The sequence below is a fragment of the Lagenorhynchus albirostris genome, chromosome 4 (genome assembly GCF_949774975.1).
Source record: "Lagenorhynchus albirostris chromosome 4, mLagAlb1.1, whole genome shotgun sequence".
Classification (NCBI taxonomy): Eukaryota; Metazoa; Chordata; class Mammalia; order Artiodactyla; family Delphinidae; genus Lagenorhynchus; species Lagenorhynchus albirostris.
The window spans coordinates 15,812,368-15,822,173 of record NC_083098.1 but is presented as its reverse complement, the minus strand read 5'-3'; positions in this window follow the sequence as shown (position 1 = coordinate 15,822,173).

Genomic DNA, 9,806 nt, shown 5'->3' with positions numbered 1-9,806 from the left:
GAGCTGAGGGAAAAGGGAACCCCATCCTTTAGCCACACCTACCTGTAGTGGAGCTTTCATCAAACTGAGTTTGGTGGGTAGAGAGAAGCAGTGAATCATGACTCAAATGCCACAGTCTCTCATTGTTCTTACTGAGAAAAGTAAAAACTCACTTTATTCTTTTTTAAAAAAATATTTTTATTTATTTATTTATTTATTTATTTTGGCTGTGCCACGTCTTAGTCGCGGCATGTGGGATCTTTGTTGCGGCATGCGAGGATATAATTCCTCGACCAGGGATCAAACCTAGGCCCCCTGCGTTGGGACCAGTGCAGAGTCTTACCCACCAGTCCAGTTTTATATGGTTTTATAGTTTTCATTAGCTTTGCTTATTTCACTGAGGAGTGGGTCTGCAGGGCTCTTCACCTTGTTATCTTGAAAATGGAGCCCCTATAATCTCATTCTTTAAAATTTTATTTTCTTTTTTTCTATTACAAGGAAATACGAGGTGAATGTGAGGTATACAAATATGTTCAGTTTGTCATCTTGATCTAATCCCTTTCATCTCTTTTTAAACATTCCTCTCTTCTTTCCAGGTCTCCTTTCTTGCCCAGGTATGAGAAATTGACTTGTACAGTCCTGTTACTAGCACTTGAGAGAACCTGGTCCAGAAGCTCTCTTAGTAAACTTGATTTCAAATTCAGCCTTCTCTACTAACTAGTTGTTTGACTTTAACATCATATGGGCTCTTTGAATTTCTGTTCCTTCGCCTGTAATAAAAAAGGAAAGAACACCTACCATGTGTTGTTGTCATTAGAGATAATGTAACATGTTTATCTAAATATCACTTTTAAAGAATCCAGATTATCTCATCTTAATTATGGGAAATATAAGAAAGAATGTGGCAAAATTATTTTAGCTTCATTATCTAATAAGCTTCAAACTACTTTTGAATTTTAAGAAAAGTCATCTTGGGCTTCCCTGGTGGCTCAGTGGTTGAGAGTCCGCCTGCCGATGCAGGGGACACGGGTTTGTGCCCCGGTCTGGGAAAGATCCCACATGCCGCGGAGCGGCTGGGCCTGTGAGACATGGCCGTTGAGCCTGCGCGTCCGGAGCCTGTGCTCTGCAACGGGAGAGGCCACAACAGTGAGAGGCCCACGTACCGCAAAAAAAAAAAAAAAAAAAAAAAAAAAGTCATCTACACCCAGAGCAATTACTGCTTCATTAAAAATGTTTCAAAAGAATGCAATCAAACCTATTTTTTTATTTTTTATTAATCTCTACAGTGCCTTGAATTCTCATGTAAGAAGCATTTAAGAGCTCATGACTGGGAAAAATAATTTTGTTTTTCATATGAACACTCTCAGATATTTTGGTGCTGTTTTGTATATAGGTTTAGACAAAGCAGAATGACTTTAAAATTCTAGCACCGGAGGGTTTCATTTCAGAAACCATTACTGTTTAATCCCACAGTGACTGATTCCTGTATCTGGAGTGCTTGATTTAATTTAAAGGTCTATAACTTCAGCGATTTCCATACTGTTAAGAAATGCCATATTATTGTATTTAAATTTTACTGATTATTACCCCATCTGTTTGAAATTGGTAAAAATTTATACATGGATTGAGTGAAAATTTACCTTTCCTATTTTTATTTTTGAAGTGAGTTTTCTAAACGTTTGTCAAAGCATTGAGAACCCTACAAAAGTAGGTAGTCAATTGCTATATTTAATAAATTGCTGTATTTGATAAACATGCTCCTAGATGAGGGAAGCATTTGATAAGCAGGGATTTGCTGTACATTTAGACAAGTGACAAATAAATAACACATTTCTAAAAATTTAGAATATGGGAAAGGCCTTCAGGACCTTGCTTAGCAATACCTTCTTACATCAATTGGTGTCTGAGGGCTTGAAGTTGCCCCATTATTTAGACATTTATGTGATTTTTAAATGGTGCATCAATAAATCTTTGCAGACTTTTTGAGTCCTCTTAGTGATGGAAATTGGTGGTTTTGAAGTGGGAGGTGTTGTCTGTAAAAAATTCCAGGAATTCATCCTGCTTCAATTGTTGAGCTTTTATTGATTTTTACATATGGATTTCTATATAATGCTTCATTCATTCAAACAAAGGGTCCTGTGGTGGTTAATTATATGTCCATTTGATTAGACCTCAGTAACCAGATATTTGGTTAAACACCAGTCTGGATATTGCTGTGAAGTATTTTTAAGATGAGATTAACAGTAGAATCAGTAGCTTCCTCTCAATAATGTGGGTGAGCCTTATCCAATCAATCGAAGGCCTTAAAAGAAAACAGACTGAGTAGAGTTCCTTGTGCTATACAGTAGGTCCTTACATGGGAAAAGAATCTTAAAGAGTAGATATATGTATGTATATGTATAACTGATTCACTTTGCTCTATAGCAGGAAGTAACACAACATTGTAAATCAACTAAATTAATTTTAAAAATTTAATTCAGACTGAGGACTCTGAGGAAGAGTTTTGCTTCCTGACTAGCGGATTTTAGATTTGCTGGCCTTCACAGTCCCATGAACAAATTCCTTAAAATAAATTCCTCTCTGTCTCTCTCTCTCTTTCCCCCTCCCTCCACACACACACACACACACACACACACACACACACACACACACACACACACACACACACACACACACACACACACACACACACACACCTTACTGGTTTTGTTTCTCTGGAAAACCCTTACTGATACAAATACAAGTCTATGTTAAAAATCTTGACTTGGTTCAATCCCCTCTTTTTCCAAGAAAGTCTTATTAAAACACTGATTGCTAAGTTTCACTTCCTCCCTGTTAGAATTTCTGGCTCACTGTATTCATGGTAGGACCCCCAAATTTGCCTTTAATTTCTAACAAGTTTCCAGCTGATGCAGACCCTGCTAGTTTAGAGACCACACTTGAGAACAGCTCCTCTAGATCACAGTGTAAAATGTTGGAAAGTGATGAAGGAGCTGCAATATACTAGAAATTTTAAAAAAATCATTAAATAAATTATTTGATATGGTCCCTTTCTTGGCCTCTTGACTGGGATCTACTGAAATTTTACTCCATATTCCTGGGCCTCAGATTTCTTATTAATAAGATAAGGACTTTGGAGCAAATGATATTTGATGTTCCTCCTAGTTATAATTTATGGGATTTTATAAATACTGCTACTCCTTGTGAGAATTAAAGAAAAACACTTAAGAAAATAAATTCTGGAATTGTCTGCCTTTAACAGTGAGGAATGATTTGGCAGCAGGTAACTGTGAACTTTGCAAGTAACTGTGATTTGAGTAAATTGTTTTCTCACATGAAAAATGCCTGAAAGTAGATGACTCATTATTGTTTCCATGATTGCAGGTTGGGTTCTCTGGAACAGAGTCTGAGATGCAGTTTGGGTTATAAAATGCTTAGTAGGGATCAACACCTATGAGGAGAAGTGGGAGCAAGCAGGATTGGACAGATAGAAACTGAAATGCATACCCGATAAAACCTCAGCCATTCTGGCAGGGAGCTCTAGAGTGAACATTGCCTAGCAGAGGGTCTTGTGTTGGCCTGAAACAGTCGGGTCTGTCTCAGGGTATAAGCTCTATGTCACTCTGTCACTGGAAGAGTGTGACCTCGGCCTAGTAGCTCTCAGCAGCTGAGTTAGACCCTGAAGAGCTGATGTTTGGATGCTGTCTGCTGATCCCACTCTCCACACCTAGCAGCCATTTCTTCCTTAAAGGGAGTTGTGTGTGGTACATCTTTTGTCTACCACACCTATCAAGACAAGTCCTCTCTGGCTCTCCTTACCTTTCTCTCATGTTCAGAAAATGGCTCCTGCAGTTGCAAATATTACATGCCACTCAAAGCATCAAGGGAGGGGAGAAGCAGTGATGTCCATCTCTTTTATCAGGAAATAAAAAGCTTCCTAGAAACCATTGAGCAGATTTTGCTTATGCTTTACTTACCGAAAAGTTATCACATGGCTAGATCTGTAGAGGTTGGAAAGGTGACTAGTTAGTGTCTTTATTGTCTACAGTGGAGAAATAAAAGGGAAAGATGGTTGGGATGGATGTGGGATTCCTTGAAGGTCTTTGTCACTCATTTTACTAATCACCTAAAATATCTCCTAGTTACTCTTCTCGGTACTATGTGTTAAATCCCACAAAGATGTGCAGAATCAGTACGGTTATTCCCTATTCCCAGGTAAAAGCCCGAAAACTAAATTCTTGCTTTTTCTTATGCTTTTTGTTTACATTTTCCTCAGTCATTGTCATGGAATCCAGAATTAACAGTCTTAGACTTTAAAAAATTTACTGGAGCAGCAGAAAAGAATGTTTTCTGGCAATGTATATAGACTGCAGTTTTACTAAGAACATGTACAGGCTCCAATTGGGGAAAAATAGCATTTACTAAACTTAGTATTTTTATTTTTATTTTTCCTTTACAGTCCAAATAAGTTTTCTTTTCTTTCCTGAGAAAATGTGGACAGGCAATTCACAAATGTGTCATGAACTGAAGGATACAGGGGCTATAATTTGCATCAAAGCCAAATCAACGGGACTCCTGTCATCTCCTTTTCAAAGCAATATTATCCCAAGGGATGTGCTATTTCACTGTAAACCAAGGAATTCATGCTCAAACATGCAGTTGCCAGCTCACAATTTAACATAAAAAGTCTTAAGGAGAAAGCAAGAAAGTAGGTGGGAAAGAAGCCCTACCAATCTCAGGAATCTCTCCTGTTCTTAAGTATCAGGCATTGTGCTAAAAAATAAATGAAGATGAGTAATGACTTAGTGAATTACAATAATGCATATTGTCTACAGGTGGATAAATCATAACTAAAAGTAAGGACCATGCTTTCACAGTTGCTGAACTGGATAGGAAGAAGGAAGAACCTAATTATCTTATTTCTGTAGCTTGTCTGATTGAAATTTAGCTATATTCAAACTCACTTTCCTGTAAATTTATTTCTGGGGTCAATGATTTTGACCTAGGATTTGAATTTTTTTTTTCAAAAACATTTAAAAATTATATAGAACAGCAGAATAATGTCAGAGTTGTAATGTAATATCAAAGTTATTGTAATAACTATGTTTTAACTGCAGTGTATAACTTCTCAAAATAATTTAGATAACTGCTTTTCATGGGTGCTTTTAGAAATTGTTAGAAAAATAAATACTTTGATGTATTGGAGAAGAATATACTGTTTTCATAGTGAAATTGTAAAATCTCTCTGCAACTTTAATAACCAGAATAGCCCAGTCAACGAGCACCTTTGAATGAACTGCCTTTCAGGAGATAAAATAAGCAGTGGTTTTTAAAAAAACTTGTTTTTTTAAATAAAAACAGTAAAGGGCTCTAAAAATAATGAAACAATCAACTGCAAAAGCTAATTCAATTGAGTCCCAACTAGGTATGACACATTTTACACACATTATCTCATGTATAAAAGAAATATATAAAGGAATCATAAAAAGTAAGTTGTTTGCGAATAACTTTCCATACAATATTATTTATCCTTTTAAGCCATTCCTTAACTATTTTATTTTTCAATAAAAATTCCACAGAAGCAACTTAATCACTTATAGAAAGATTTCAAACATATAGTCTCTTGAATGAACTGCATTTCAGGAGACAAAATAAGCAGTGGTTTAAAAAACTTGTTATTTTAAATAAAAACAGTAGAGGGCTCTAAAAATGATGAAACAATCAGCTGCAAAAGCTAATTCAGTTGAGTCCCAACTAGGTATGACACATTTTACACACATTATCTCATGTATAAAAGAAATATGGAAGCTATGAATAAAGGAATCATAAAAAGCAAATTATTTATGAATAACTTTCCACACAATATTATTTATCCTTTTAAGCCATTCCTTAACTATTTTTTTTTATTACTTTTCAATAAAAATTCCAAAGAGGCAATTTAATCACTTACAGAAAGATTTCAAACATACGTTATTTCTTTAGGGAATAGCATTCTCTTATCTTGTTTCAATATTGATTTATGCGTTAATTTTTTTCTGCCATGGAACATCAGTGGATATATTTTTCAAGGGGCTATATTTCTAAATTATATTAAAATAGAATTTGTCTACTTTCTTAATTAAAGTTCCAGGAGATATTTTTCACAGGAATATACATATAATTTTTAAAATCCTTCTTAATGCTACTAAAAATTATTGCATTATTTTCCTAATGAACTACTATCACCAAGGCTCCATGTTAATAGAACTGTATTAATTCTGACTCAGAATTTTGTACACATATTTCACTCGGGTAATTTTGTAAATAGAGGATAAATTTACTCAATATGGAAAATATATATTGAATGTTATTTTTAAGCTGCAGTTATAAATTTGGTAATTAATAAGATGGAATCAATTGATTATATTTAATGTTTAGCAACATCCCTCTCCCCTACTATAGATGATTAGGGAACAACAAGATGGCTGAACATCTGAATTGCTTATTTTATCTTTCTTCAGAGTTCCCAAAGGTATATATTAAAACACAGAAATGACAGTTTTAGAACCATAAACACATACAGAACCCAAGATAAGTCCTTGTGGAAGGAATTAATGGCAGTGTAACCAGAGTTGTAATGTTAAATATTTCTGCAGTATGAGAGGCAGCATAATGTTACGATGAGGAACACAGACTCAGAGCAAGATTGCCTGAGACAAAGCTGGGCTCCACTCACCATCTGCATGCCTGTAGGCAAGTTGGTGCCTCTCTATCAATGTGGAACATTACCATAATATACTTACTATTAATATACTGCTGACTTAAAGCATTAACGTAACTTCCCAAGGGACCTATTTTACTAATAAGAGCCCAGTTTTAACCCAAGGAAAATTGAGTTCAAATAATAAAGGATGGTTAACTATTTCAAAGTGTGCAAATAATTTTTAATTTTATGATATTAATATGAGTCTGGAGTAATTCACGTATTTGAATCTCTTATTTCTATTCTTCAAAATTCATCTCTTCTGTCTCTTCTCTCTTTTAGCTGTAGTTTGGCACAGAGACAGGACAAAAAGAAAATGCATACTCCTAGAACATTTCCTAGAAACAGTACAAGTCCTGTGAACATCATACAATAACTTTTTAAATTGGAAAATTAAGAAAAATATCTCAACTACAAAAACTAAAGGCTAGTCCTATTCTGTTTTTATTTCCTAGGGTAAAAATCAGAAATATTAGGATTATATACAAAATATATATAAAATGAAAAACCAAATGCATCCTTTCTCTCATTTTCCTCTACCCTTTTTTTATTTCTCTTACACATAATACCTCTATTAAACTAAAAAGATGTTTTGTCAGTTTTTATTTTTCATCAAGCACTCTCAGTTAGCATGTGACAAAACAAAAAGCATTGTCAGATGATATTAAAGATAGGCAACATTCTAAATGGACACAAATTGAACGATTTAATTATCTGCCACCAGTATTATCAGTGTACCTCTGTTGCGCTTCTCCATTTTATAGGAAACAGCTGCCTAGCCAGTTATTCCTACCTATTTGTGGAAACTCAAGACCTAGTTTCATTAACAGCATAGTTACTGGACAACAGAAATAGATCCTTTTTCTAGTTTATGAGGTAAACTCTAAAAAAACTTATTCAATTAATCATGGAGGGATTTAAGTAAAATCAGTGTATTTTAGAAAATGATTTAATGTTAAAGGGTATAGAGCAGGGACTCAGGTTAGTTTTAACTAAGTGTACTTATCTATTTGCCTTCTCTTATAGAAATAAGAGAAACAAAGATAAATAGATGTATTAGCTGTAAAAATCTGTGGCTCAAGGAAGTAAGTTGATTGTGCTAGGGAAATGAAACAGTTTTTACATTGAGTAAGAATTGCACTTATATGTGTGGGTGTATACATACACACATGTATAAAATCACAGCACTATATAATTACAACTTCACTGTGGGAGTTAGCTGTAAGAACTATGGGGTCTTTGAAACCCTGAGATTGGCATTGAGGTAAATAATATTCTGAAGAAGAAACAATTAGAAAATACTGTTTGATCTTACACTGTAGAAAAACTACGGTGTTGGGTGGGAGAAACTATACCTGATTTTAAAGTTTTTACATCGATTGACATGTATATCCTCAGGGCTCCCACACACAGTTATTTTATAAATCTCTTTTGGTCTTATAATTTCTGTTCTGAGAGATAAGTGAGCATGAGGGAGGAAGAGAGAAACTTCAAATACCTTAGTTCTACTGTCACCTTTAGTAACCTTTCTATTTTGTTACTCAAAGCCTTTTGCATTTAGCAAGAGGTCACTTACAGAGGTAGAAAAACACTTATTTTCTCTGAGACTCAATTAATTGTTTTGCTCAGTGATGAGGTTTGATTAGATCTTCTCTTAGTCCCTTTTATCTCTAAACTTTATGATTAAAACGCAGAATAGAAAATTACCACAAATTCAGAATGTCTTAGAGACACACTTGCAGATATCAATACTAAAACTTAACCTGGAGAGAATAAAAAGGGAGAGAAAGACCGAAATCTGTGTGCATGGAAGTCTTGGGGGTGTGAATGAAAAAGTCATTGCTGTTGAATTCTCCTTTTCTTATATTCAAACTAGCAAGACATAAGTATATTTCAAGGGATTTCAAGACTGACTGGAACTTAAATAATATCCATATGGACTCATTCATGTTATGAGTGAGAAAACTATAACTGAGGGAGGAAAAATGGATTAAAACATGGTCTTATCACTAACCTTTTCATTAATTCATTTTTCATTCATTTAAATAAACATTTACTAAACACTTTTGCATGGAACACTATGTTAAGCACTAGAGAACAATACAAATACATTATTGTCCCTTCCCTCAAGAGTATTTTATGTTCTTGGAAGAAAAAAAGCAAATTTCCCACAGCAAATGACTCATAATTAAAGAGAAAGTTGTTCATAATTAAAACTGTTCTTTGATTTTAAAAAAATCCATTAACATGAGAGATCATTGTAAGCACACCAATTTTAGAAAGCATGAAAGTAGTTTAAAATGTTCCAACAAAGAACAGTCTAGCCCCACATGGCTTCCATAGTGAATTCTCCCTAACATTTAAGGAAATAAATACCAATTTTATACAAACTCTTTCAGAAAATAGAAGAGGAGGAAATTAATTTCCAACTCATTTCATGAGGTCACTATCAGTCTAATGCCAAAACTAGACAAATACATTTGAAGAAATAAATGCTATAGACCAATATCTTTTTATGAATTTGCAAACAAAAATCCTCAACAAAATATTAGCAAATCCAGTAACATTATAAAAGCCAGTACATCATAACCAAGTTGGACTTACCTCAATAATGTAAGATTGGTTTAACATTCAAAATTCAATCAGTGTAATTTGCCATATTCACAGTATAAAGAAGAAAATAATATGATCATTTCAATAGATGCAGAAGTATATTTGACGAAATTCAGCACCAAGTCATTTTTAAAACTTTTAGCCACATACAAAAAGAGAAATTCCACAAACTTCTAAGGGCCATTTATAGGAAACCTACAGCTAACCTCATATTTAAGTGTGAATATTTGATATTTTCTCCCTAGGATTAGGAATAAAGCAAGGATGTCTGCCCTCCCTGTTACCATTCAACCTTAATATTGCAGGTCCTAGCTATTGCTGTAATGAAATTAATAGCATAAAAGGCATAATGATTGACAAGAAATATGTAAATATGTAAAAAGTTTTTATATTTTATATTTCCATAAGACGTGATTGTTTACATAGGAAATCCTCAAGGACTCTACAAAACAACTACTGAAAATAATAGGTT